This window comes from Hippopotamus amphibius, chromosome 8 (genome assembly GCF_030028045.1).
Source record: "Hippopotamus amphibius kiboko isolate mHipAmp2 chromosome 8, mHipAmp2.hap2, whole genome shotgun sequence".
NCBI lineage: Eukaryota > Metazoa > Chordata > Mammalia > Artiodactyla > Hippopotamidae > Hippopotamus > Hippopotamus amphibius.
The window spans coordinates 36,482,790-36,509,537 of record NC_080193.1 but is presented as its reverse complement, the minus strand read 5'-3'; positions in this window follow the sequence as shown (position 1 = coordinate 36,509,537).

Here is a 26,748-nt window from a genome sequence, read left to right as displayed (position 1 = left end):
CCTGACCTGCCACGTTGACGTCCGGGCCCAGGGGTGGGCTGTGCCCTGCACTTGGACCATACTGACACGGGGTCTCACACACCACACCATGGCGGGCAGGGGAGGGGAGTCCTGGTTTGTCTCTTAAGTGCAGTAGGACACAGCCGTGGGGGTCCTTACACTGTGAGGGGACAGATGGGATTGGGTTCAAAAGCTCAGAGTTGAACGCGGGAGCGTGTCGAGGCCTCAGAGCCATCAGGGGCCAGAGCCTGGGGGTGACCCTGCATCCACCCTCTTTCTCTCTGGCTTGGCTGCCAGCTGTCCATCTGCCTGTGTGGCCTCTGCCCCAACAGGGAACTCAGACGTGAGCCGCAAGGCACAACAAGCCCGATGCCGTGTCCCCGGGACTGCTCTTGGCCTACCCTGGACAGGCTCTCCAGCGGCTGGGGCCTAGAGCCGCCCGGGGCCCAGCAATGGCTCCTTCCCCTCAATCCACAGGAGAGCTGCTGGGCCCAGGCAGGTGAGCCCCTCCAGGCACATCCTGCTGCCCAGATCCTTCCAGATGGGCAGGAGCAGAGCCACACCACAAGATGCTCTATTTTCAGGAAATGGTCCCTTAGCCACGATGTGGGCATGAAGCTCTGGGGATGCGTGGGACGCCGCGTTTCCAGGCAGCAGAATGGAGTGCTGTGGTCCTCCATTGCATCAGAGTCACCTGGAGATCTTGTTCAACAGACTCCCCACATCCAGGGGTTCTGGCTCTGAATCTGAGCTGGAGCCTAAGAATGTGTATTTCTAAAAAGTTCCTAGGCAACGCCAACACTGCTGGCCAGGGACCACACTTTGAGGACCCTGGAGCAGTGGGTAACTGCCTTGGTTCAAAGTTAACTTGTAGCTTTGTCACCTGGCCAAGGTGACAACTTTTCTGTACCTTGCTTTCCTCATCTGTAAAAGAGGACTAATGATGCCTGTTCCTAGGATTGGTCTACAGATGAAATGGGTTTAATTTATGTAAAGAGTTTGGAATGGCCCTGGCCCCCAGTAAACTGAATGAGAGCTTTTTAGTCATGGTTTGTGAGTCTCCGGGGAGTGGTCCAAAGCTTCAGATTCCCCAGGAGTGGGGAGGGCTCATAAGGCAGTGATGGTCCCCACCAGCAGGGTCTCCCATTCAGTGGGGTCGGGGTGAGTGGGGCTGAGAATTTGCATTTCTCCAGGGTTCCCAGCAGGTGCTATTTGCTGGGGTGGGGGGGCCCACTTTGAGAACCACTGCCCTGGAGGAACTCGCCCCCTTGAAGAGGCATCAGGTCACTCAAGATGCAGACCTGGATGTGTGCTAAGGGTGGAGTTGTGGCGGGCGGTGGGGGTGGGGAGGAGGGAGACTGAAGAATGTTAGTTCAGCTGACACAAAGGTCACCAGAACCTGCGAGTGCGGTCACAGCTGTGAGGTCATCCACCCTCACTTTAGGTGAAGCTGATTTTGGTTGTGAAACCGGTTGCCCTGCCCGCTGCCCCGGCCCGGGGGAGGCAGGGGGCCTCCTGGCTGCAGACAGGCATGGAGGCAGCTGGCTCTCCACTCCCCTGTTTACTCTGGACCAGGGGTGGCAGCCACATGGAGCCCTTCTGAGTCCTGGGCTGCAGCGGCTCCCACGTCACTGACTGTGGTTTCCCCCATCGAAGACCAGAGAGAGTCACCAGTCGGGGAGGGGGGCACGCTCTCTGGGCCTCTGTCCTGTGGGCTGAAGATTCCACCAGGACTGTGTCAGAGAGGAAGGGCCCTTGGGGGCTGACTCACAGGGACCAAACCCCCAGGAGCCTGAGAGAATCTGTTCCAGGCCAGCAAAGCAGAGCCCCTGAAGGAGAGGTGTTCTCCCAGCTGAGATCAGGGACCAGCAGAAGTGCTTTTCCCTCTGCATCCTGCCCTGGCTAGAGCCGTGCCTGTGTCTGCTGCCCTCACCTGGTCTGTGTGCTGGAGAGGGCAGGTACTGGGGCTTCTGTGCTATAGGCACAGGCACCGAGGCTCAGCTTGAAGAGGGTTTTTGGGTCCGCCAGGTGGAAGCAGCTCCTCAGGGGCAGAGCCATGACTGGACAGCCCCCAGTCCAAGCCCCCAGATGAACACGCTCTCCAAAGAAAGCTATGCCCCATGGCTGCCCAGGGCACTCCAGGGAAGGGAGCCTGGTGGCTGGGAGCTCAGCTGGATTGCATATTAACCTGCCTTGATTGGGCGGATCAATATTTAAACTCAATTACAAGGGAAAGGGGTTATCTGAAGAGAGTTTATCGGACCGGAGTGGCTGACATAGAGCAGCCGGGAGGGGCTGGACCCCAGACACGTCCAGAGGGGAGAAAGGTGGATGGAGGGACATCAGCCAGCTTTCCTGCCTCCCTCCCTCTCCCCCTCCCTCCCTCGCTTCCTTCCTCCCTCTCTCCCCCATCCCTCCCTTCCTCTCCATCCCTCCCTCCCTCCTTCCCTCCCCATCCCTCCCCTCTTCCTTCCTTCCTCCCCCTTCCCCCCCTCCCTCATTTCCTCCCTCCCTCTCTTCCTTCCTTCTTCCCTGCCTCCCTCCCCACTCCTTCCAGTCCCTTTGTAGACCCAGCTCTCCTGGCACCAAGTTTGCCAGCCCCACTCTTCCTCTGAGCTCCCATGAGCTCCCGGGCATAGGCTGAACTGTCCGTGTGTCTGTCTGCCCCTCTCACTGGGCAGAGCTCCTGGAGGACAGAGGGTGGTCTGCCTGATCACTGCCACTCTGAGGTCCAGCCCAGGGCCTGGCAGGGAGAAGCCTCTCTAGGAGTGTTTGTTGAATGATTAAATGATAGCAATATGGTGGTGGGTGAGTGAAGGAGTGGGTGCTGGAGGCCCTAGGGAAGGAGTGCCCAGACGGGGCAGGAGACTAGCTGACATGCCTTGGCAGGACTTCGTGTTAGTTTGTTGGCTCACAGCACATGGAATGGGGCTATGGTAGTAGGGAATGGGGGACAGGACAATTTGGATGAGAGAATGGGGAGTTGGGAAAAGGACTGAGCACAAGGCAAAGGAACACTGGGTGGGTCCGCATGGCGAGGGCCCCAGGCCAGGTGCCCACCATGCACCGAGGCTCTTACAGACCTCTGAAGGAGCCAGGCTGCACCACCATGGAGAGTTTTCTGGGTTTTCTTTTTTTCTTTTTTAAACTCTCCTTATCTGCCTAAAAGCAGAGCCTTCCAAAAGAATTCAGCTGTCATAAATCCTCTCCCTGGGGGTTTTTCAACCAGGAAAGACTGACTCTTATCACTGGAAAGAAAAACATCAAGACGTCTTCACCTGGATAAGACATCACATAACAAACATGGTCACAGAACCATCATCCCTTCCTCTGTCCTACTAAGGGCCCACTTATTCGGGAAAGCAAATGACTTATTTTCCCCTCAGTGCTCCTCTCCCACCGCACCTTCCCCTCTGAAGATGGTATATAAGTCCCAAATTCTGTCTGCCTCCTTGAGTCACAGTTTTCTGTGAGTTCCTGTGTACAGGAGAAGATAAAATTCTGCCTTTTCTCTTGCTAATCTGTCTTCTGTCTGTTTAATTCTCTGGGCCCTAATCACTGAACATCAGAGGGTAGAGGAAGAATTTTTCCTCCCTGACATTTTGTGAGCTCACCCAGTGCTCACTGTACCTTTTGAGGTAGGTATTAAAGTCTCCACCTTGCCCATGAAGAGGCTGAGGCTCAGAGAGGCTTGGTAGTCTAGTCAAGGACACACAGCTGGTCAGGAGCAGAGCTGGGCCTCTGACGTGCATCTGTCTGCTGCAAGGACTGCCGTGGACTCCAGGGCTGTGCCAGGTGGGATGGTGGGGCCACAAGTAGGGGGAAAGCACATCCTGGATGATGTGCTGCTCTGAGCTTGGAGGAGGATCCAGGATGTCTAGATAGGTCATGGGATGCCCTTCCTCCCAATTCTGTTTCTGTTTTCAAATTTAAGTCTAGTTGATTTACAGTGTTGTGTTAATTTCTGCTGTGCAGCAAAGTGATTCAGTTATACATACGTATTTTTTTTTTCAGATACTTTTCCATTACAGTTTATTACAGGATATTGAATGTAGTTCCCTGTGCTCTATAGTAGAACATTGTTGGTTATCTGTTTTATATACAGTGGTGTGTATCTGCTAATCCCAAACTCCTAATTTATCCCTCTCCCCCTTTCCCCTGTGGTCACCATACATTTGTTTTCTATGTCTGTGACTCTATTTCTGTTTTGTAAATAAGTTCGTTTGTATCATTGTTTTAGATGCCACATATAAGTGATATTATATTTCTCTGTCTGACTTTACTTAGTTTGACAATCTCTAGGTCCATCCATGTTACTGCAAATGGCATTATTTCATTCTTTTTTATGGTTGAGTCATATTCCATTGTGTATATGTACCACATCTTCTTTATCCACTCGTCTGTCGATGGACACTGAGGTTGCTTCCATGTCTTGGCTACTGTGAATAGTGCTGCTATGAACATTGGGGTGCGTGTATCCTTTCCAATTAGAGTTTTCTCCGAGCACCTCCTAATTCTTCACACCCTTGGTGAGGTCATGTACCGAGGTCATGTACCAAGGTCATTCCATCCCCATCTCGGCCATGTCCCAACTCTGCCCTTGGGCCATGTAAAGAGGTTGATGGAACCACATGTCTAAGTAGCAGTTTGGGTGCCATTTACTTTTAGGTTGCTAGTGACTTATGAGTTAAAAGAATGGGTCATAGACCAACTCAGCTGTCTGTAAAGTAGCCCAAAGATAATGCTAAAAAGAAGACTACCAAGAGTATGACACAACCCCACCATGATAATAATTATTAGAAAAAAGATTAAGTTGGAGATGCCCTGAGAAGAACTGGTTACTATAGTCTCACATTATGGCCATATTAGGTAAGTAATCTAGACATAAGCCCCACCTAGACTTCAGACAGCACGATAAACGTTTATTTCTCCTTTGCGTCCCAGGCTGGTCATTCAGGGACCAAGTTTCCCTCCCCCCTCTGGGGGTCCTGCTGTTTTCTAGGGCCTCAGAGCCTTCCACTTGACCCTTTGCTCCAGGCAGAGGATGGGCTGAGAACCTGGAGGCTGGGAGAAGTTTTATTTTAAAAGATTTTAAAATGATTTTAGGTGTATTTTATTTTTTAAATTTATTTACTTATTTAATTTATTTTTTTAATTAAAAAATTTTTTTATTGAACTGGGAGGAGAGGTTTTAGAGGCTGACGTGCAAAAAGCCCCATCAACTTCCCCTCACGTGACCGTGGGCAGAACACGGTCACATGGCCCCCCGGCCCCCTTCTTGGGTGGTTGGGAAATGCAGGCCAGCTGTAGGTCCAGCATTCGCTGCCTCCGTGGCATTTAATACTAAATAAATAAACCCACCAGGATGGATGGAGAAAGGACTCGCTGATGTGTGGTGCCACCCTGTGCCCGGCTCTGCTTGGGGTCTCGACACCCACGCCCCCAATGGCTCTGCTCAGGTGCCGTTAACAGCCCAATTCAGGGGGGAGGAAGCTGAAGCAGGAGAGGCTCATGAGCTCATCCAAGAGAGAATCTGACGCCCAGTGTTTTGGCTCAAACCTGTGCCCTAAACCACTCGTTGACTCTGCCTGATAGAGACACAATCTCAAAAAAAAAAAAAAAAGGTCAAAAGTGGGCTGTTGTGTAGGGGCTGTGCAGCAGAATTCACCCATTCTTTGTCTTTGTTTGGCCAGCCGTCGTTCTGAGCCCGCTGTGCCGTGTGGCAGGGACTCTGCTGGATGGGGTGATGCAGGGGACCCCCATCCTGTGCAGGTAGCAGGGGGGATGCAGGACTGTGGTCTCCCATCTCCTTCAGCCTCCTCTTGGGGCCTCAGCTGGCCTCCCCAGCCCGAGTACGCAAAGGTGCCTTTAAGAAAAAAAGGGCATTGTTTTTGGAAAGACAAAACCAGCCAGCTTTCCAATGCCCCATCGTGGGTGTTTGTGTACAAAACAGAGGCTGGGCCTTGGGGGTGCAGGGCTGGGTGGGGGCTCACGGGGCCCACTGTGAGGCTCGTCCTGACTGTCTCTGGCACGGAGGTGATGGAGGAGGCATGGGAGGGAGGATATTGCTTCCCCGTGACCCCGCTGTGGCAACTCCAGTTGGACCCTGGTCACCCAGCCCCGGAGAGTCAATGCATCAAGGAACCCTCGACATCGCCCAGGCCAGGGGTCTTCAAACCTGTCCCCTCTACGTTCCTTCAGTAGCGTGTGGCTGTACACTCCAAAATCTGCTCTTAGGGACCAGTCTGGGATGGGGACGGGGGCACAGATTTATGAGAGGGGCTCTAAGGATGCCCAGGGTGGGGAGGCATGGGATGCGAACAACTCTGAGCTTGTCTCAGTGAACTGGAGCAGGACCCTATGGTCCTGTCGCCCATGTCCTCAGCCTGCCTTTTGTCTGTGGAAAAACTTTAGCCAAAGAATAAGTTTAATTAGGGACTTCCTAGGCGGTGCAGTGGTTAAGAATCTGCCTGCCAATGCAGGGGACATGGGTTCAAGCCCTGGTCCAGGAATATCCCACATGCCGCAGAGCAACTAAGCCCACGTGCCACAACTATTGAGCCTGTGTGTTGCAACTACTGAGGCCTGTGTGCCTAGAGCCCATGCTCCGCAACAAGAGAAGCCACTGCAATAAGAAGCCCAAGCAGTGAAGAGCAGCCCCCGCTCACCACAACTAGAGAAAGCCCGTGTGCAGCAATGAGTCCCAACGCGGCCAATAATTAAACAAATAAATGTATTAAAAAAAAAGTTTAATCCGAGAAGTGAGAAAATGCAGAAACAAAGGAAAACAGTCAAAGGAGACCAAATAATAATAGTTTAGTCATTAAGCAAGGTCAAGGACCTTTAGTTCCTCAAGGGCTGTAGATAATATTCTGAGCCATGTCCTGTGAGCTGTCTTATAGATACTGAAACCCCTACCATGTGGAAGAAGTTAACTATATATGATGACCAGGCTGTAGCCATGACATAAACTGCCACAATTCCGACTATTGGCCTCAAACAAATGGGAACAAACCGACCCTGGAACTGAAGACTGACTGTACTTAAAACAATCACAATGATGCTGGTCAGAACACTGATGACCAGTTTCAAGGTGACTGTCAGAGCTGCCTGCTGTTTCTGCATGTAGCCCCCTCCCTCTGCCTATAAAAGCTCTTGCCCCTTGACGGTCAGTAGTGGGAGTCGCCCTTTGATCAGGCACCTGCCCTCCCCACCGGTTGCCAGCATCCAAAATAAAGCAAACGTTCCTTTCCACCAAACTTGCCTCTGTATGGGCTTTTGAGTGGCGAGCAGCCAGACCCCACTTTCAGTTACATAGACTCTTCTGCTGCCGCTGCTGCTGGGGAAATTGAGGCCCACAGAAAGGAAACAACATGTCCCGGTCCCCTGGCAACTGGGGGGCCTGTCCAGGCTAAGAAGGAACCCAGGTGCCCACACCCTCGGGCCAGGGCTCTGTCCTCCAACTCAGGCCCTTCCCACATCAGAGATGTCAGGAACGTGCCTGGGGGTGGATGGTTCCTGGGATGGGGTGGCCACCGAGGGTTCTGGGCTGTGCTGGACCCGAACAGCAGAGGCAAGGCTGCCTTCAGGAGATAGGGATGCAGGGAGAAGCTGGAGCAGGGGAGGATGGTGGATGCGGGCACTTGAACATCATGAGGAGGCCCTAGGTGACCCATGCACCTGCCCCAAAGGATGGCACTGGAGGCAAGTGGAGGCTGACTGTGTGGCTTGGAGGGGCCAGCCTCCCGACCGCCCTCCGCCAGGGGGCAGCTGAGTCCCCACCTCCCAGTGAGGGGGGACAGGAGTATCGGGGTTGGGAGTGTCTTTGTTCCAGACCCCACCACCACCACTTACGGAATACATACACACGGTTCAGGCTGAGCACACAGTAGACCCAGTGAAGTGGCCACCTTCTTTTTTTTTTAAATTGAAGTATAGTTGATTTACACTGTTGTGTTCATTTGTTTTTTTTAGGGTTTTATTTTACTTATTTATAAATTAATTTTTATTGGAATATAGTTGATTTACAATGTTGTGTTAGTTCTGCTGTACAGCAAAGTGAATCAGGTATACATATACACATACCCACTCTTCTTTAGATTCTTTTCCCATATAGGTCATTACAGAGTACTGAGTAGAGTTCCCTGTGCTACACAGTAGGTCCTTGTTGATCATCTATTTTATACATAGTAGTGTGTGTATGTCAATTTCAATTTCCTAATTTCTCTCTCCCTCCCCCTTTTCCCCTTGGTAACCATAAGTTTGTTTTCTACATCTGTGACTATTTCCCAGTTAAATGGCCACATTTTTAAAAAATTGAAGTATAATTGATTTACAATGTTGTGTTAATTTCTGCTGTACAGCAAAGTTACTCAGGTATACACATATATACATTCTTTTCCATTACAATTTATTCCAGAAGATTGGATATAGTTCTCTGTGCTTAAAGGGCCACATTGAACTCTTGAAACACCCTGTGAGTTAAGGCTGCTGTCCTGGTTCTCCAAGGAAAAACCTCAGGCTTAAAAACCCTGACTTGTGTGTGGTACATGCTTGGCCAGACAATGAGGGCCACACCCTGAATGGGGGGTTCTGGCTGCACAGGGTACCCTCCCCACCTTTTCACATCATCTCTCCCATGGAGGACACCTGCGCTCAAGACCAGTGGCCTGATACCTGCAGGGCCACTGGGGACTGATCCAGGTATAAGATGCTTCTGTGGGGAGGGGCCCAGGCTGCTTGTCTGTCTTCAGTTTAAGTAAAGTGACCCAGGTCCGACCTCTCTAGCCTGTCCCCTTTGGGGTCCAGCAGTGACAGAGGACCAAGAGGGACTAGAGTGACATTTGAGGACCTGAGTGTAAATTCCATTTCTTTAACTCAGTGGGACATCTGCATCCATGGCTGAAATTGCAAGCAGACTCAGCCTTCTGATTACGGAACATCTGTGGGTGACTAAGGACACTAAACTTCATTCATTCACTTATTTTTTTAAAAAAATTTTGCTACTGTCCTCTGTACTTTATTTATTTTTAAAACATTTATTTGTTTGTTTATTTTTGACTGCACTGGGCCTTCGTTGCTGCCCGTAGACTTTCTCTAGTTGTGGCAAGTGGGGACTACTCTTCGTTGTGGTGCATGGGCTTCTCATTGCCGTGGCTTCTCTTGCTGCGGAGCACGGGCTCTAGGTGCACAGACTCAGTAGCTGTGGCGCACAGGCTTAGTTGCTCTGCGGCATGTGGGATCTTCCTGGACCAGGGCTCGAACCCGTATCCCTGCATTGGCAAGTGGATTCTTAACCACTGTGCCACCAGGGAAGTCCCTGTCCTCCGTATTTTAAATTGATCTAAAAAAAAAGAAAAAGAAACCCAGAAAATAAAGTAAAATTCATGTCCACCTGGCCAGGATTCTTAACAGTTTAACCTCAAAGGGGCATCACGGCCATGACAGACTTGGGTGTTAGGGTTAGGCCTGGGAGCAGGGACTCAGCAGTCCCCAGGGAGGCCTGACATCCACGTCAGAAGGTGCCCTGGGCTTGGCAGGGCGCCCAGTGGGGGAAGGAAGCCGCCTGGAGGAAGCCTGACTCTAGAGTCCTGCCCCACGTGCTACCAGCCACCCAGTGCCCACAATTCCTGCTGTGCTGGTCTTGTCTCAGAGACGTCACCTCCGTCTGCCTTTCTTTCTAACACTGGTGCCTTTGCTTACAGAGAGGTGCTTTCTGTGCCCCTGCTGGGGCGGGTCGGAAATGCCCACACTTGCAGAGTGCAAAGGGTTTTGGAACATTTTCATGGACACCCCATGCTCTGAGGTGGTGGAAGCCAGAGGAATCTGGAGGCCTTTGGGTGGCTCCTGCTGGGACAGGACTTGGGACAAGCTGCTCGGGTCCAGGGCTCCCCCTGGGCAGCAGCCTTTCCTCCCGTTCCCTTCAAGCCCAGGAACGGGTTGAGGGCAGAGAGCGCTTTTGTAGAGGGAGTCCTTTCAGCCAGGGACTGTGGCAGCGTCGCGGAGATACCATCATGCTTTTGAATATAAAGGTGGAAAAGGGCCCCTCTCACAAGTGTTTGCTTTATAAGTAATATGTTATACATCACATCAGGTTGGGGACATTATCGCTTAGAGGACAAGATGTGTATCACGGGCCTGCGTTTACCCAAACATTCGTAATTCTTAAAACCACCCTGCAAGGAGACACCATGATCACCATTTTACAGAGGAGAAAATGCGGTCTCAGAGGAAACAAGTACCTCGATCAAAATGGCAGTCAGGGACTTCCCCGGTGGCCCAGTGGTTAAGAACCTGTGCTTCCACCGCAGGGGCATGGGTTCAAAACCTGGCTGGAGAACTAAGATCCCACATGCTGCATGGTGAGGCCAAAAAAGAAAAAAAAGAAAACAAAACAAAACAAAAACACAACACAGTCAGAAAGTGGTGAGGTGGTGAAGCCTGGATTCATGCTCAGTTCTGGAGATCTTCAGATGGGCTGTACTTTCGGGACATCCTCAAGTTTGGACAGGAAGCCCAGCTCCGGGGAGGCTTGGAGCCTGTGCAGTGCCCTGCAGTGAGGACCGGTCAGCCTGGCTCCAGAGACACTCAGTAAAGCCCTCTCAGTAACCAGCGTGCGACCATCTCAGATGTGACAGTGAGTGACAAAAGCCAGGAAGAAGGGGTGTTGCTCGATAAAGAAGGCAGGCCTAGGAGCCTTTAGGAATGCTTAGGAGGTCAAGTTCAACAGAAAGGCGAGGAAGTGATGGCTGTGAATGTCAGTTAACTTGGCGGGGTGGTGGCGGGGCGGGAGGGAGGTGGGCAGTGCAGGGCTTTGGGAGAGAATTAGAGGTGGGGGGTGGCTCTGGGGAACTGCAGTGGTCCATTTCCTGCCCCAGCGGGGACAGTGAATGTTGGCTTTGTGATGAGTCACTGAGCTGTGTCTGCTTTGTGCCCTTTCCTGTATCCATAGAAATAAAATCAAATAGGTTAAGAGAAAAAGAGAAATGCTCAGTTCATGGAACACGTCATTCTGCAGGAGAAGGACCCACCGCTGGAGGGCTCCCACCTGGAGCAGGCGGTTGCTGGGGACCAGCAGAATCATCTGCTGTCTTCTCCTCTAGGTGCACCTGCTTTCCTTCCAGCCTCCTCCACAAGCTAGTGTTGGCAGCGCATGGTTTCGAGTCCACGTTCCTCGTGCTTGCTTGACCAGGAGAGGCCGTGCTCTGCCCGCGGGGACCCCGCCCAGGGCTCTCCACCCTACCCTGCAGTCACGCCAGCAAAGGCCAGAGCATGGGTTGTCCATTGTTCTTGCCCATCGAAACCACTGGGGCTGACAGCTCTGAAGAAAGAGGAGGCCTCACAGTGGGTGAGAGCAGAAGTGGCCTCTGACTTCCCGGCCACGTGCTGGAGAGTCCAGCCCCCAGGGGCCAGAGCTCAGCCACCCTCCACGAGGCATTTCAGACCACACCCGGCACATGGGAGGACTCAGGCAGGTCCGCCCCTGGCCACTTCTCTGAGCCCAGAGAATAAAGATAACTGTATGTCCCTCTCAAGGGCAGGTGCCTGCTTTCGATGCAATGACACGGGAAAGGCAAGGGTGTTTACACGGGGAGGGCTTGACCACGTGGCTTCCAAGCCCAGGATGGCCTTCTCCTCCTGCAGGCACAGATCTCCTCCACTGACATCCAGCTCACCATCCCTCAGACCCCTCGCCTGCTGCAGGGAGCCCTACCGATTGCCCCCAAATCCAAGTGGGCCACCTCCCCCCCCAGCTCCCATCGCCCGGGGCATGCCCCAGCGAAGGTCCTCCATGCTGCCCTGCCCTCCCCTGGGCTGCGAGCCCCTGGAGCACAGGCACCTGTCTTAACGCAGATCCTGGGGGCTCTGGCACCAGCCTAGGGCCTGGACGCAGCTAGAGAGGGATCCATAGGTCTCAATAAGGGAGCTCTGGAGACCCAGAAGCCCCGGTGAGCTGGGGGCGGTTGACCAGCTGTCCAGAGCAACCCCCAACCCTCCTTTCAATGCCCTTGGTTCTGCAGGTTACTCTGGACACCGCCAATTCAACGGCAGACAGGTTGCTGAGGTTAAATAGAACGCTGGTCATTCAAGTGCTAGCTTAAACGCATCAGAGGGGCTCACTTTTTAAGGAAAGCCTATGATGAGTTAGTTCTTTGGGAGAGCAATAAAGCCCGTCTAATTTGTTTTCTTATATAAATTCAGATTTTGAACTTTGGGGGCCTGGGTTCCCTGGGATGGAGATTAGCGTTCAAGACACTTTATAGGGAATGCTCTTGAGGTCGGCGTTGGAAAGGGGAGAGAGGGGAGGAAGCAGGGAAGGGCAGATGGAGAGGCTGGGCTGCCAGGCAGTCTCAGTTTGGGGCATTCAAGGGCCCCATGGGGAGCTCCAGGCTGCACCACATTTCAAAGTTCCAGCCACCCGGGGTGAGAGAGCCAGACCTTTACACGCCCTGCCAGTCGGTTCCCGGATGCTGGTAATCCGGGAGGGGCGTGGCTTGAAGGCAGGAGCGTGGCTTGAAGGCAGGAGCGTGGCTTGAAGGCAGGAGGGGTGTGGCTTGAGGGTAGGAAGGGTGTGGCTTGAGGGTAGGAAGGGTGTGGCTTGAGGGCAGCGATCGTTGCAGGGGCAGTGCAGGGCTGGTTGTCAGCACCCCACCCAGCATCCTGGAGAGAAAGCCCTTCATTCCTGAAGGGGAATCTCGGGACTCATTAGTATCTCCCGCCCCCATTATGTGAAACTTTTATAAGGAAAAATCAGAGAACTGTTTCTTGAGGGTCTATTATGAGCTAGACTCTGTGCTTCATTCTCTGGGAAAATCCTCCCCATGGCTTTACAAGGTGGCTGTTATTACACCCACTTTCCAGAGGAGAAAACAGAGGAGAAAGAAGGTCAGTTATCAGGAGAGTGTCAGCGCTTCACTCCCCACCCTCCTGCTGCCTGGGTCCATGCTGAGCACCTGGAGCCTGTGCTTCCCATGTCTCACCTTGCCCTGTGTAGACCTGCAGCTTGTCCTGGACGGTGTCCTCACCCCTAACCAGGCCAGGCACCTGCCAGCCCTCAAGCGCTCTGCTGATGGGCTAGAGGCCATCCTGGGGTGAGGCCCTGTGAGGCCGACCATCAGGGTCCAGGGCCCAGGGCCCAGCATGGGGTCCAGGGCGGGGCAAGGCCAGACCCCCAGCCAAGGAAAGGCTGCGTTACAGTCTGGGTCCTGGACAGAATCAGAGTCAAACGGGCAGAGGTCGGCTCCCCTGGAAACTGCCCCATGCAAGTGCCAACTTGGGTGCCCGCGGTGGTAAAGACATTCACTCAGCAGACACTGGACGCTTGCAGAGGAGGTGGCCAGGCTCTGAGGCTCACTCTAGGCCGCCAGTCAGCAGGGTCAGCAGAGGGTACACATCACCCTGACTGGCTTTCTTTTTTCCCGCTTTGGACCTAATCCCCGCATGGTGATGCTCTGAAGTGATGTATGCCAAAGCTGGCAGGGCGGGAAGCCTCAAGTCCATTGAGGAAAGCTCCTTGGCTGTGGCTGACCTTGACTATGACCTTGGGGACGACCAGAGAGTTTGTGTTGTAGGGGGAGGAAGACAGTGCTGGTTGGGCAGGGATGGTAAGGTGGGACGCAGCTGAGGCCCGCTGTCACACAGCTGAGATCCCCTTTGCTTTATCCAAGGCCAATCAGACAGAGGGTGGAAGGCCCGTGTGACTTCCCTCTGTTGCAGGAAGGGGGCGCCTTCCCGGGCCAGAGAGGGGGCTCTTGTCTAACACTCGGGAATGGATTGTCCGAGGAGACACAGCGAAAGACTTTATTGGGAAGGGGCGTCTGGTGGAGAGCAGGAGGTGAAGGCACCCAGGAGGACGGCTCTGCCACGTGGCTCTCAGTCTCGGGCTTTATGGTGATGGGGTTAGTTTCCGGGTTGTCTCTGGCCAATCAACTTGGTTGGCCTGTATTTGGTCTGCCTCAGGGTCCTTCCTGGTGGCGCGCACATCACTCAGCCAAGATGGATTCCAGTGAGAAGGGCTCTGGGAGGTTGTTAGGACCTATGGGCTGGCGTCTCCTTCCTCCTTTAGGTCCCTCCCGAATTCTTCCACCGGCAACCGCGTGTTCCTTATCGGGAACTCCTGTTTTGAGACAACTCAGGCAAGTGGTTATCATTGTGCCTGGCCAGGGTGGGTGGTTTCGGTCAGCAGTTCCCTAACACCTCCAGACAGGGTCATGGGTACCTCTCACAGGAGGCAGGGGAGGGTCCCCCAGCACCACCTCCCTGGTGGCGACTTGAGAATAGGGTCTGGTCCCGTGTCCCTGCTGGAGGCCTTTATTCCGCCATCTGCTCAGCCTCTTGGGGCTGGACCCGCACCTTCCGCCGCTCCCAGGAGTCCCACTAATCGGACTCATTTTCTTTCCGCCACTAGGGCACACTGTAGACACCTGCGATGCTCAGGGTTGACTGTCTCCTGCAGTAGGATGGCTGCTCCTTGGGAGGTGGGCTTCGCTTCGTTCGTTGCTATATCACCCGTACCTGGAGCACAGCCCAGACAGGTAGGTGCCCAGTGAATTTCAAGGCCCGAGTGAAGGGATGGCAAGGCTGGGCCTCTCCAAGTGTGCTCACCCCCCTGTGTCTCCCCCCATCAGCCTCTTATGTTGCTGTGACTTCATCTTACAGAGACCCTGATGGCCCCCTGCCCCTCCCACCTTCAGTTTCTGGCCTCAGTGGCCTGGCTCTTCCTCTCTGCAGGTTTCCAGTTTCCTGGAGGGACACCCGTCTCAGAGATCCTGGCCCCAGGCTCATGGGAGTCAGCTGCCACTGGCTCAGGTGGCAGGTAGCCCTGGTGGGTGACCAGGTGGCTCAAGACAGTAGCCCTGGCAGCCATGTGCTGTGTCCACATTGCTGGGGGGCTCGTGATTTAATACTGTTTCCTTTCCTTTCTTTAGTTGATTGTGAGCTCCTGGACACAGGGTGCCATCTCATCTTGCTGTTGTATTTTCAGAACACTGAGCCCAGAGGCAGAGACAAACACACATCATTTGGGTCACAGACCTGAAGTCAACACAGTCCCTGTCCTCCAGGCGCTCACCGTCTAATATGGGAAACAGTCGATGCCAATGAAGTGTGACAAGGACACAAAGCCACAGGGAGGGGTGCCTGGGGCCTGGAAGAGGCCCCACACTCAGCCTCGATGGTTGGGGGGCCTTTCTGGAGATGAGGCTCCAGGTGAGTGCATTTTAAAACTTATCCCCATTCCAATTTTCTGCATGTGTAAAGAAGTAATTTCAAACTTGGAGAAGAGTTGCCAGAACTGTACAAAGAATTTCCAATATCCTTCACTCAGATGCCTTAAAATGTTAATATTTTGCCACAGTTCCTTTCTTTCTCTCTTCCTTCCATCATCTATCAATCATCTATCATCTATCTATCATCTATCTATCTATCTATCTATCTATCTATCTATCTATCATCTATCTATATCTATCATCTATCTATCTATATCTATCTATCTTCTATCTATCTATCATCTATCTATCTATATCTATCTATCTATCTATCTATCTATCTATCTATCTATCTATATCTATCATCTATCTATATCTATCTATCATCTATCTATATCTATCTATCTATCTATCTATCATCTATCTATCTATCTATCATCTATCTATCTATCTTTCATCTATCTATCTATCTATCTATCTATCTATCTATCATCTATCTATCTATCTATATCTATCATCTATCTATCTATATCTATCTATCTTCTATCTATCATCTATCTATCTATCTATCTATCATCTATCTATATCATCTATCTATCATCTATCTATATCTATCTATCATCTATCTATATCTATCTATCATCTATCTATCTATCATCTATCTATCTATCTATCTATCTATCTATCTATCTATCTATCATCATCTATCTATCTATCTATCATCTATCTATCTATCATCTATCCCTTGTCTATCCTTTCATCATCATTCATCTGTATCTCTCGAAATTTATTTTTTCTGAAGTGTTTCCCAGTAAGTTGCAGATATGGTGACCTTTTACCTTTAAATAGTTCGGTGAGTGTTTCCTAAATGCCAGGGTATTCCTGACATAACTGCAGGACAGTGAGCAACATTAGGAAACTGTGCGGAGCGGCGTGGGCAGCGCAGGGATGCGGAGAGGGGTGGTGTGTATCATAGCCTGGGCAACATTTCTGTGGCATTTCTGTGTGAACCCCTGGGAGAGTGAGGGAGGCCAGACTGCAGAGCAGGAAGCGCTAGTGATCGAACAGGCCTGGCGCTAAGTTGAGTGTTGAACTTGACCTGGAAAGCACGGGGAGCCTTGCAGACTTGTGGGCTGGGTGGCTTGGGCTCTGGCGTTCGCCTTAGCCCATGTCTCTCGGGTCCTGTGGGAGACCCGGCCTGGAGTGATAATCCCGGTGGCTGAGGGCCCTCGGTCCATCGGACAACCTAGTCACCTTGCTCAGTTCAGCAAGAACAGAATGTCCTCAAGAGGCCCAAGGAACAGGGAGTGGAAGGGCAGGGAAGGAACAGAAAAGAGTGAGTGAGAATAAGCATCTGGCACGGGCCAGGCCTGTTTTGTAACCCGCGATGACGTCTCGCGGTGGGTGAGTCACCGATCTTCTCGGAGGGCCTGCTCCCTCCGCGTCCGCCCCACATCCCCGCAGCCTTCCTGCTTCGGCTGCCCAGCGCTGTTCCCCCTGCCCTGTTCCCTGGGACTGAGCACGAGAACCTGGAGTTGTTCAGAATGGGGTTCAACACCTACCATGGCTGCTGTGTGAGCTTGAGCAAGTGGCTTGACTTCTCTGAGCCTCAGTTTCACGTCTCTAAAGCCTGAATGGCCGTCCATCCCTTGTAGGTTATGGTGTGAATTACCTGAGTCTGGCTTACCTGGACGCTCCTGCCAGAGTGCCTGGCACTTGATAGGTATGCAGTAGGTGTTTGAGGGAGGTAAACCCATAAGGTAGCACTTGGCCTGCAGCAGACCCTGGGGAAGGATCAGTTGTCTTACATGAGGGCTTCAAACCTTCCACGGTCATGACCGCATCTGCTCCAAGGCAGGTAACCCAGTCTGAGCCCACCGTGCCGAAGGTGGTGGGCACTCCTGGCGGGCAGATCATGGCCAGACTCCCCGCCGGTGTGTGTACTCCCATCCCGCGGAGCCCACTGCACAGGGGATTACTGAGGAGGGGAAAGGGGGGAGCTCCAGCCAGGGGACCACGTTGGGGTGCTGCCGGAGCTCGTAGGCAGAACCGCAGAGGCTGGTACCTGGCTGTGGGGACCCAGGCAAAGCGCTGCATGGGGGAGAATGCGGGGGCCGTGCTGGTGGTGGGAGGGGTGGGCTGCCGGGGCCCTTCCCCCCACCAGGTAAACTGACACCTGGCCCTCTTCCCACAGGCCTGTGCCTCACCTGCCTCTCTTGGCGGCTCCAGGAGGTTTGAGGGTATTGCAGATTGCTCCATGATGTTCTGGGGCCAAACCATGTCCCTGGCCCACAGCCCACCCCCCGGGACTTGGCGCCAGCGGCCTTGTCCCTGGAAGACAAACTGCCTTTGAGGGCTTTGGTTTGAAGGGCCGGGTGAGCGGCATCCTCACCTGGCTGGCAGTGGACAGGTGCCCCCGTGAGGGTCAAGCAGAATCAAGGTGGTCAGGACGCAGCCCCAGGCCACTCCTGTTCCGAGCCCCAGCCACCCAAAGGTGCTTCTGTGCTGAGCGGAGTAGAAGCTGGAGCCTGTGCTCTGCAGCTAGACAGCCTGGGTGCCACTGACATGCTGTGTGACCTTGGACCCTCTCTGCTCAGTTTTCTCATCAGTAGGATGGAGGTGAGAGTAGTCCTCGCAGTACAGCAGTGCTGTACCAGGTAAATGAGTTAATGCAAGTAAAGTGTTCAGCGCAGCCCGAACCTGTGAGCTCTGTGCATACATGAACCATCACCACAAAAATGAGGAACAGTGCAGATCCTTCCTTGGTGGGGGGTGCAGCCAGCCTTCCCTCACCTCACCCCCAGCCCTCTGTGATCCAGCCCCGCCCACCATCCCCCTCACCTTTGAACCTCTCCCTTCCCTACACAGCAACCCAGGAGCCACTGTGCTTCCCAGAGCTCCTCCACACCCCACCCCCCCATGTAGGCTGACCCCTACCCTTCCCTCACCACTCAGCTCAGGCGCCCCTCCTCCAGGAAGCCTTCCACTTAACCCCATGACATGCTAACCTCCCCAAAGCCTGCAGGTTTGATGGTATGGAGGCTCCAAGAGGGGTGAAGCTGCCAGAATGGGAGTTGGGACTTGGCTTCAGGACAAGCCAGCTCCAAAGCTGGTGCCCTTTCCTCTAGCCTTCCTACTTCCCTCTGTCAGGGTATGTGGAGGATGCTGGAATGTTGCTGTGAGGCTTGGCGAGGCAGCAGCCATTTTGTCACCATGAGGCAAAAAGCATAAAGGAAAAGTCTGTCAGAGAATTTGAAGCCAGATGTAGTCTTATCTTCTACAGCATCTAAAGAAGGAATGTTTCTGTCACAGCCACTAAGAAGGGGAGTGTCACAGAAGCAAACACTGGCAGTGCTCACTCCAACAATGCCCATGAGATGGAGGCTTTTTAGTCAATGCCCTTTCAGAATTCTGGACCCATCAGTTTATCCAGTGCTCTCTGTGCCATATTCATGCTCTCTGAGCAACCTACGAATGGTTGTTGGCTTTCTGATGAAGGTCTGCTCTGGGGGAGAAGGCACATTCCCAGGCCAAGAGTGGTTTCCATCATGTCCCAAGACTACTCATTGTGAACAAATGCATCAGCCTGAAGGTTTACACACGTAAGTCCATCCTGAGAGATGGAGCTGTAAGGGGGGTGGTCCCCTAACTCAGATTTCCAAAACCTTGCACTGTGGGACTCCTACCCATGAGCTTGGGAACTACGGCAGATGTGCAATGCTTGTTGAATGAAGGTGGGACAAAATCTTGCCTCTCCTACTGCAGCTGGGTTCCTGAGGGCAAGATCTGCACGTGCTTCATCCCCGAGTGTCCAGCATGGGGCCCGGCCCTCACAGGGGTTCCCAAGTGGGTGCCGAGGATCAATGGCTGGTCAGGGTGGACAGCGAGGCCTCCGAGAAGGAGGAGGCGGCTGGAGGACAGAAGCCCAGTTATTCCTGTCCGCTGCTCCCAGACACCTTAACTGACCACAGGTGCCCGGGGGACCCTCAGCCCATTTCTGGAAGCACTGAATGGACGTGATGTGTCTCTCCCAGACACCTGAGTCCCTGGCACTCTCGGACTGTGCTCCGGGACTGCAGGTGGGTTTCCTACAGAGGAGCCACTCTTTGAATCTGCTTTGCATTTTCTGGGGTCTTCCTCTCAGAGGGTTTCTGTGTTTGATTTGGTTATTCGTCACACAAGGGTTTCTTGAGCCCTCTGCGTGGGTGAAGACTGAGGTCTGACTGCAGACTGGACCTCCTAGATAAGGTTAAAGTTTAGATCCCAGCTGATCTTAGACCCAAGCCAGAGGGTCAGTTTTAGGTCACACTTTTGTCCATCTCATAGGAGGTGGAAGTTGGAGTTGGAGTTTTACAGGACTCAACCCTCTGGGACCCCTCTGACCTGCCCCTCCCTCCCTTCGGCACCAACTGCACCTACCAGTAAAGGGCTGATGGGCTCTTGTAAGTTTCTCCCAGGTGTGTCTGGCTGTTCGGTGATGATGCCAACTTCCCACTGGCAGGGCCCTGGCCCTCCACTTACTGGGCAATCTGCAGCTTTAGCCAGGTGGCCAGGGGAGCAGTGCTCGTGTCTGACAACCTGGCCAGGTGCGCTTGCCTCCTGCACACCAGGACGGCTGTCTCCGTGCTCCTTCACTGCCAGCCTCCCACCCTCCCCACTTGGCCTTGACCTCCAGAGATGAATGGGGATGCTGTCAGAGTTCCCAGCAGAGCCAAGTCCCCGGGGCCTTGTGAGCCCGGGATTAGAGGCTGACCCAGGGCAAGCAGACAGTTATCTCTGGCGCTCGTCCTGCTGAGATGGGGCTGGTCTAGGTTTGCTCAGGTGAACGGGCCCAGGCAGGTGGGGGGAAACCAAGGGCAGGGTTTAGTGGGAGGGGGTCAAGGTGACAGATGAGCGCGAAGCTGGCTCTGGGACTGCCACCTCCTTCTGGAGAGAGGGAACATGCTGTACGTGCGTGTCCTCCACCAGGAAACCTGATGCTTGTTGATCTTGAGCGCCTGCCGGGGTCTTGGCCCCGGTTCTGGGAGCACGTCATCCAGCCTGCGAACGCTGGATCTGGGGGCTGGCGGAGGGAGGTGTGTGCGACCTGGGTGGATGTGGGTCCCTCTGCCATCAGGGCAGCCAGTGAGGTAGCACCTCCCAAGGGACAACTGGAAAGGTGCCTCTTGAGCACATGTTGGACCCCAGGCGTCGCTCAGAGTGCATTGGATGCACTGTTTCATTCATCCCGGGAGCAATTCAGCAAGGGTTCAGCCTCATTACACAGAGGAAGGAATGAAGGGTCAGCGAGAATCAGTCACCCAGTGAGTCAAGGAGGCTGGGATGCAAAGCAGGTGTGGCATGAGTAAGACCCAGGCCTTGGCATTTTTCTTAAAAGAACAACCTTCCCATGTGACAGAATAGAGGCCTGAGAGGTTCTCAAACATGCTGTCTTGACTTGGGTTCATCCAAGCAGAGCCTGGGACTCCCAGCCTCTGTGTGAGACCTTTTTGGGGGAGTGTGACCCTGGGAGACAGAGTGATAGACAGGGGAGTGAACGGGCTGGGATGGAGAAGCGATGCTTGCATGGAATTGGTGGCAGACCCTTGGGTCTTGGCTCTGAGAGGTGGCACACACGCCTCCTGGGGGAGGGAGGAGGGGAATTTATCCTCAGGCCCCTGCATCTCACCCTTTCCTGTTGTGACGCTGTGGTCACCAGGCCAGGTGTGCTCAGTGGATGAGAACTCAGAGCTGGTCCCCACAGAGGTACTCAGGCGGCCGGAGCGGGAGGCAGGTGAGGTCCAGGGGCCGTGCAGACGAAGTGGCTGAAGGGTCCAGTCTCCTCACCTTACAGCTGGGGACACTGAAAGGGGACGTGAAAGGCCATGCCTCAGTGGCCGAACCAGGACTGGCTTGAGATCACTTGACACTCAGACCACTGAGGTGACCGCGGTGGTGACAGGCAGAAGCTGGCCTGGCTCTGGGTATAAATGTAGAGTCTGTGTGTGTGTGTGTGTGTGTGTGTGTGTATGTGTGTGTGTGTGTGTGTGTTATAGAGAGAGAGTTTTTGGAGCGACAGGTAGGTGGCAGGGAAATGGAGAATGGATGCAGCCCTCTCTAGAAAGTTCCCAGGTGTGTGTGCCCCATGTAAAGAAGGATGCCCCCCTTCTCCAGGGCTGGGAGGTCTGAGCCCCTTGTCTAGGCCCTGTCCCAGCCCTTGGAGGAGTGTCAAGCCAGCCCAGGCCCAGCCAGAGCCATGACATCAGTCACTCCTGGGAGGAGAGGGGGCAGAGGGGACAGGGAGAGGGATGGAGGGGACAGCCCATGTGCTGGGCTGGGGAGCTGTTCCCACTGCATCTCAGGCAGCCCGAGGGCCCAGGCAGAGCAAGAATAATGAGTAACTGGGCTTCGGCATCCAAGTAAAACCCACCCCAAACCCCAGACCAAACCGCCTTCGCCACCTGCCAGCTGTCGCTGCCAGAGTCATCAATACACATTGTTCCCCTAGACGTGTTCCCTCTGCACTTTCGACCACTGGGTTCTGGGGACGGGCTCGGTGTGGGCTTACACCGCGTGGATGGACACAGCTTAATGGGATCTGTTCCCCAAGACGCTCCGCCCCACGGCCTCTAGCGACAGGGTCACGGGGAGGAAGGCAGCTCTCGGGCTGGATCAGGGCGGAGAGCCAGCACCAGGCCTTGAAAGCTGGCTGACCTTGGCCTCGGGTGCCTCAGCTACTCAAAGGGGTGATCACGTGGCCCTTGTTGGCTCATAGGGTTGGCATGAAGGATGCAAGAATCCCTGAGAAAAGCATCGAGCAGGAGTGAAGTGCAACATTCCTGCTATTTCTCAGCTGTGCTGGGAGGTGTCAGGCTTCAGGCAAAGAGTGTGGGGGTCCTGGTCGGACAGACCTAGGTGCCCACATCAGCTTCCTCTGTTCAACGCACGTGATCTTTCTAAGCTTCAGTTTCCTCATCTGTGAAATGGAGCCAGTGAATCTGGCTGGCACGATGGTTGGGAGAGCTGGAGGTTGGGCAGGCCTGGCTCTCAGCCCAGTGCCGGGGGCTGGGGGGCTTGTGACAATGACGCAGCAACACAATCCCCTGCACGGTGACTCTCCAGGTCAGGCCAAGCGTCACGGACAGAGCAGGGACCACATCCTCTCTGGGAGGCCAGCGTCAAGACACACCTTTTTCACGAGGCCCTCTTGAGTTCTTCCAGTGCTCATCTGGGCGCCTCACCCCCAGACCACTAGATCTCATGGCATCTAGGCCACTCTTCTTAGCTCTTAAGCACTGCAGGGGATACTGTTATTGGGGTGGTGAAGGGAATGCCCAGCAGATTTGCCCTCTGCCCTATTTGAGAGGAAAACCCCTTTTTGTGATACTGGGAGGACATAAGCCGCCCACCGTGAAAGCTGAAGGGGGCAGACGTACCCTCACCCAGTTCCTGGGCATATTGACCAGATCAAAAGGACACTCCCATCCAGGGCTCAGAATCTTAAGTGATGACATCATTCAAAGGGAGAGCTCCCCATGGCCACGTCTGGAGGTGGCAGCAGCAGTCCGGAGACCAGCCGGGGTGGGGTGGACCTTGCCCAGGGGACCAGGGCTGTGACTTGGCTCTGCTCTTTGCTCCTGGCCTCCTTCAGCTCCTGCCCGTTCCCTGAGCTTTGTTCACCTACCTTCCTGTCAAATTTGAGCTCTCTGGCGGCCAGAGCTGGGTTTCTGTTGTTTGCACTCAACACACATACTGCCTTTGCATAATACCAACTGTTGCAGGCAAGCAAATAATCTTTCCCTCAAGTGGATTACTGCGTTACACCCTGATGTATCTCCCACTGAACACCTTCCAGTGGGCAGACCAGGTGTGGGGAGGGGGGATGCTCAGACTGTCAAACAGCCCTGGGATGGGATCCAAGTTCTGCCACTTATGGAATTGGGGGCTCTGAGGAGTTATTTAATCACCACAGGCCTTAGTTTTCTCATCTGTAAAATGGGCATAAAGGTACCTACTTCCCAGGGTCTGGGGGTAGGCTTTAGCTTCATGACAGAGAGAGAGAATGGAACTCAGGCTGCTCACAAACCAGCTTCTCATGCTGGACTGGTCTGGGAAAGGGAATAAGGAACAGTGGTGAGGCTCTAGAATGGGAGTTGGGACTCCAACTCTGAGGAGCTTTGGTGGGCAGGGGCAAGACACCTGATAATTAATTCTATTTTTTATCATTTTAAGATTTTCACTTCACCATCTTTGTGGTTTAAATTTTATTTCCTTCAATACCCATTTATGATAAAAACTCTCAACAAAGTGGGTAAAGAGGGAATATACCTCAATGTAATAAAAGCTATATATGACAAACCCACGGTTAACATACTCAATGGTGAAAAGCTCAAAGCATTTCCTCTAAGGTCAGGTACAAGACATGAATGCCCACTCTCAACACTTTTATTCAACATAGTATTGGAAGTCCTATCCACAGCAATCAGACAAGAAAAAGAAATAAAAGGAATCCAAATTGGAAAGGAAGTAAAACTATCACTCTTTGCAGATGGCATTATACTATACACAGAAAACCCTAAAGATACCATCAAAAACCTACTAGAACCAACCAATGAATTTGGTAAAGTCGCAGGCCAATATGGGGTTAATATCCAAAATATACAAGAATTCATGCATCTCAACATCAAAAAAAAAAAAAAAAAAAAAAAAACCGATTAGAAAATGGGCAGAAGGTCTGAATAGACTTTTTTCCGAAGAAGACATACTGATGACCAACAAGCCTATAAAAAGATGCTCAGCATCACTAATCATCAGGGAAGTACAAATCAAAACCACAATGAGACATCACCTCATACCTCTCAGAATGGCCATCATCAGCAAGACAACAAAAGTGTTGGTGAGGATATGGAGGAAAGGGAACTCTCATGCAGTGTTGGTGGAAATGTAAATTGCTGCAGCCACTATGGAAAACACTATGGAGATTCCTCAAAAAATTAAAAATAGAACTATCACGTGATCCAGCAATTCCATTCCTGGGTATTTATCCAAAGAAAATAAAAGCAGTCTTAGAAAAGATACAGGCACCCCAATATTCATAGCAGCATTATCTACTTAGCCAAGACATGAAGCAACCTAAGTGCCCATCAACAGATGAATGGATAAAGAAGATGTGGGTAAAGAAGATATTATATATATACATATATATATATATATATATATGTATATATATAATGGAATATTACTCAGCCTTTAAAAAGAATGAAATCTTGATGTTTGAGACAACATGGATAGCCCTAGAGGTTATTATGCTAAGTGAAATAAGTCAGACAAAGACAAATACTGTATAATTTCACTTATATGTGGAATCTAAAACGAAACAGATGAACAAACATAACAAAACAGAAACAGAGTCAAATACAAAGAACAAACAGGTGGGAAGGGGAGGGAGGAGGAGAGAAATAGATGAGGGAGATTAAGAGGTACAAACTTCCAGTTTCAAAATAAATGAGTCACAGTTATGAAATGTACAGTATGGAGAATATAGTCAATAATTATATAATATCTTTGTATAGTGACAGATGGTAATTATTAGACTTATCTTGGTGATCATGTTGAAATGTATAGAAATATCAAATCACTAAGTTGTGTAACAGGAACTAACATAGTGTTGCAGGTCAATTATACTTCAAAAACAAACAAACAAACTCATATAAAAAGGGATCAGATTTGTGGTTACCAGAGGTGGGGGCAGGGGGAGGAAATGGATGAAGGTGGTCAAAAGGTATGAACTTCCAGTTGTAAGATAAATAAGTACTAGGGATGTGATGGTTAATTTAATGAATACTGCCATTCTGTTATGTATGACAGTGGTGAAGAGAGTAAATCCTGAGTTCTCATCACAAGGAAAAATACTTTTTTCTATTTCTTTAATTTTATATGTATATGAGATGATGGAGGTTCACTGAACTGAACTTGATAATCACTTCATGACGTGTGTAAGTCAAGTCATTATTCTGTACACTTTAACAGTGCTGTACATCAATGATATCTCAATAAACCTGGGAGAAAAAAAATTTTTTAAGTCTTATTTCTTGATTGAAGTTTCCAAAGGCTTATATTTCCTCTCCCAAACAAAGCATGAGTTCCTTGAGGAAGAAGACTTTGTATTTTTCATCTTTTTATCCCTCACAACAACCAGTGCATACAACAGTCATACCCTGTTTTACTGCACTGTTTTATTGTGTTTTTTTCTTTAAAAAACAAACTGAACATTTATGACAACCCTGTGTCAAACAAGACTATTGGTGCCATTTTTCCAAAAATATTTGCTTGCTTCGTGCCTCCATGTCACATTTTGGTAATCTTTGCAATATTTCAAACTTTTTCATCATTATGATATTTATTATGGCAACCTGTGATCTTTGATGTTACTACTGCAATTGCCTGGGACACTGTGAACCATGCCCATATAAGACGGCAAACGTAATCAATAAGTGTGTGTATTCTGACCACTCCACCCAATGGCTGTTCCCCAAACTCCCTCCCTCTCCTTGGCCCTATCTGTTCCCTGAGACACAACAATATTGAAATTAGGCCAACTAATAACCTTATGATGGCCTCTAAGTGAGAGGAAGAGTCAAGTAAAACACCAGAAAGGGTGAAGCTTAGTGAGGAAGGCAAGTTGAAAGCCAAGACAGGCTGAAAGCTAGGCCTCTTGTGCCAAACAGGTAGCCACATCGCGAATACATAGGAAAAGTTGAAATTGAAAGTGCTGCTCCAGTGAACTCATGAATGATAAGAAAGCCAAAGCGAGGAGGTGTGGGGTTGAGCGATGGACACCCCTCTGGAGCTGAGTTACTTCAGACAGAAGATGATTTCCCCCTCTCTGGATTTCCAGCGCTTGATTTGGGGGCAAAAAGTTTTTGATTTCCCCAGTAGCACGTAGGTCAATAATTATTATCAGTTTGGCACAGTTGGGTTTAAGGGTGAAGACTTGAATCTTCCAATATTGATGATTCTAGAGAAGGGATGGGACTCAAAGTCATTCCTGTAAAGTCTTAGTGCATGAAAAAGACAGAGGAACCTCCCAGGATCTGGGACAGGCAAGGGAACAGGGTAGAGCTGGGTTTGGCCATGGATTTTATAGCCAGAATCCCTGGGCAGTCATTTTCCTTCCTGACATGTTTTACGACAGAGATGGCTGTTGCCTGGATTTAATAAATGTTTTATGGTTGGTTTTAATTTCTCTCATTGGAAATGTCCCCATATTTCATGGTGTGGTCAAATTTCCTGAAGAGCAGAGGAGAAAATTCCCTGGGATTGCCATGGCAACGGAAGTTGTTGCTATGCCAGGCCATAGCCAACATCACTGTGGATCTGGGCCATGGACAGTGTTGCAGTGTCCAGGCTAATTATCCATTCATATGCTCATCAATTTATTTATTCTAATTTGCTCCTTATTTATGACCCTACTTGGTTCTGGTCATTCTTTTGTTCTGGTGTCCAGGATAGTCTAGAAGAAAAGATGAATAGTCAAGATGGAAAGTTCTCCTATGCTTCTTAA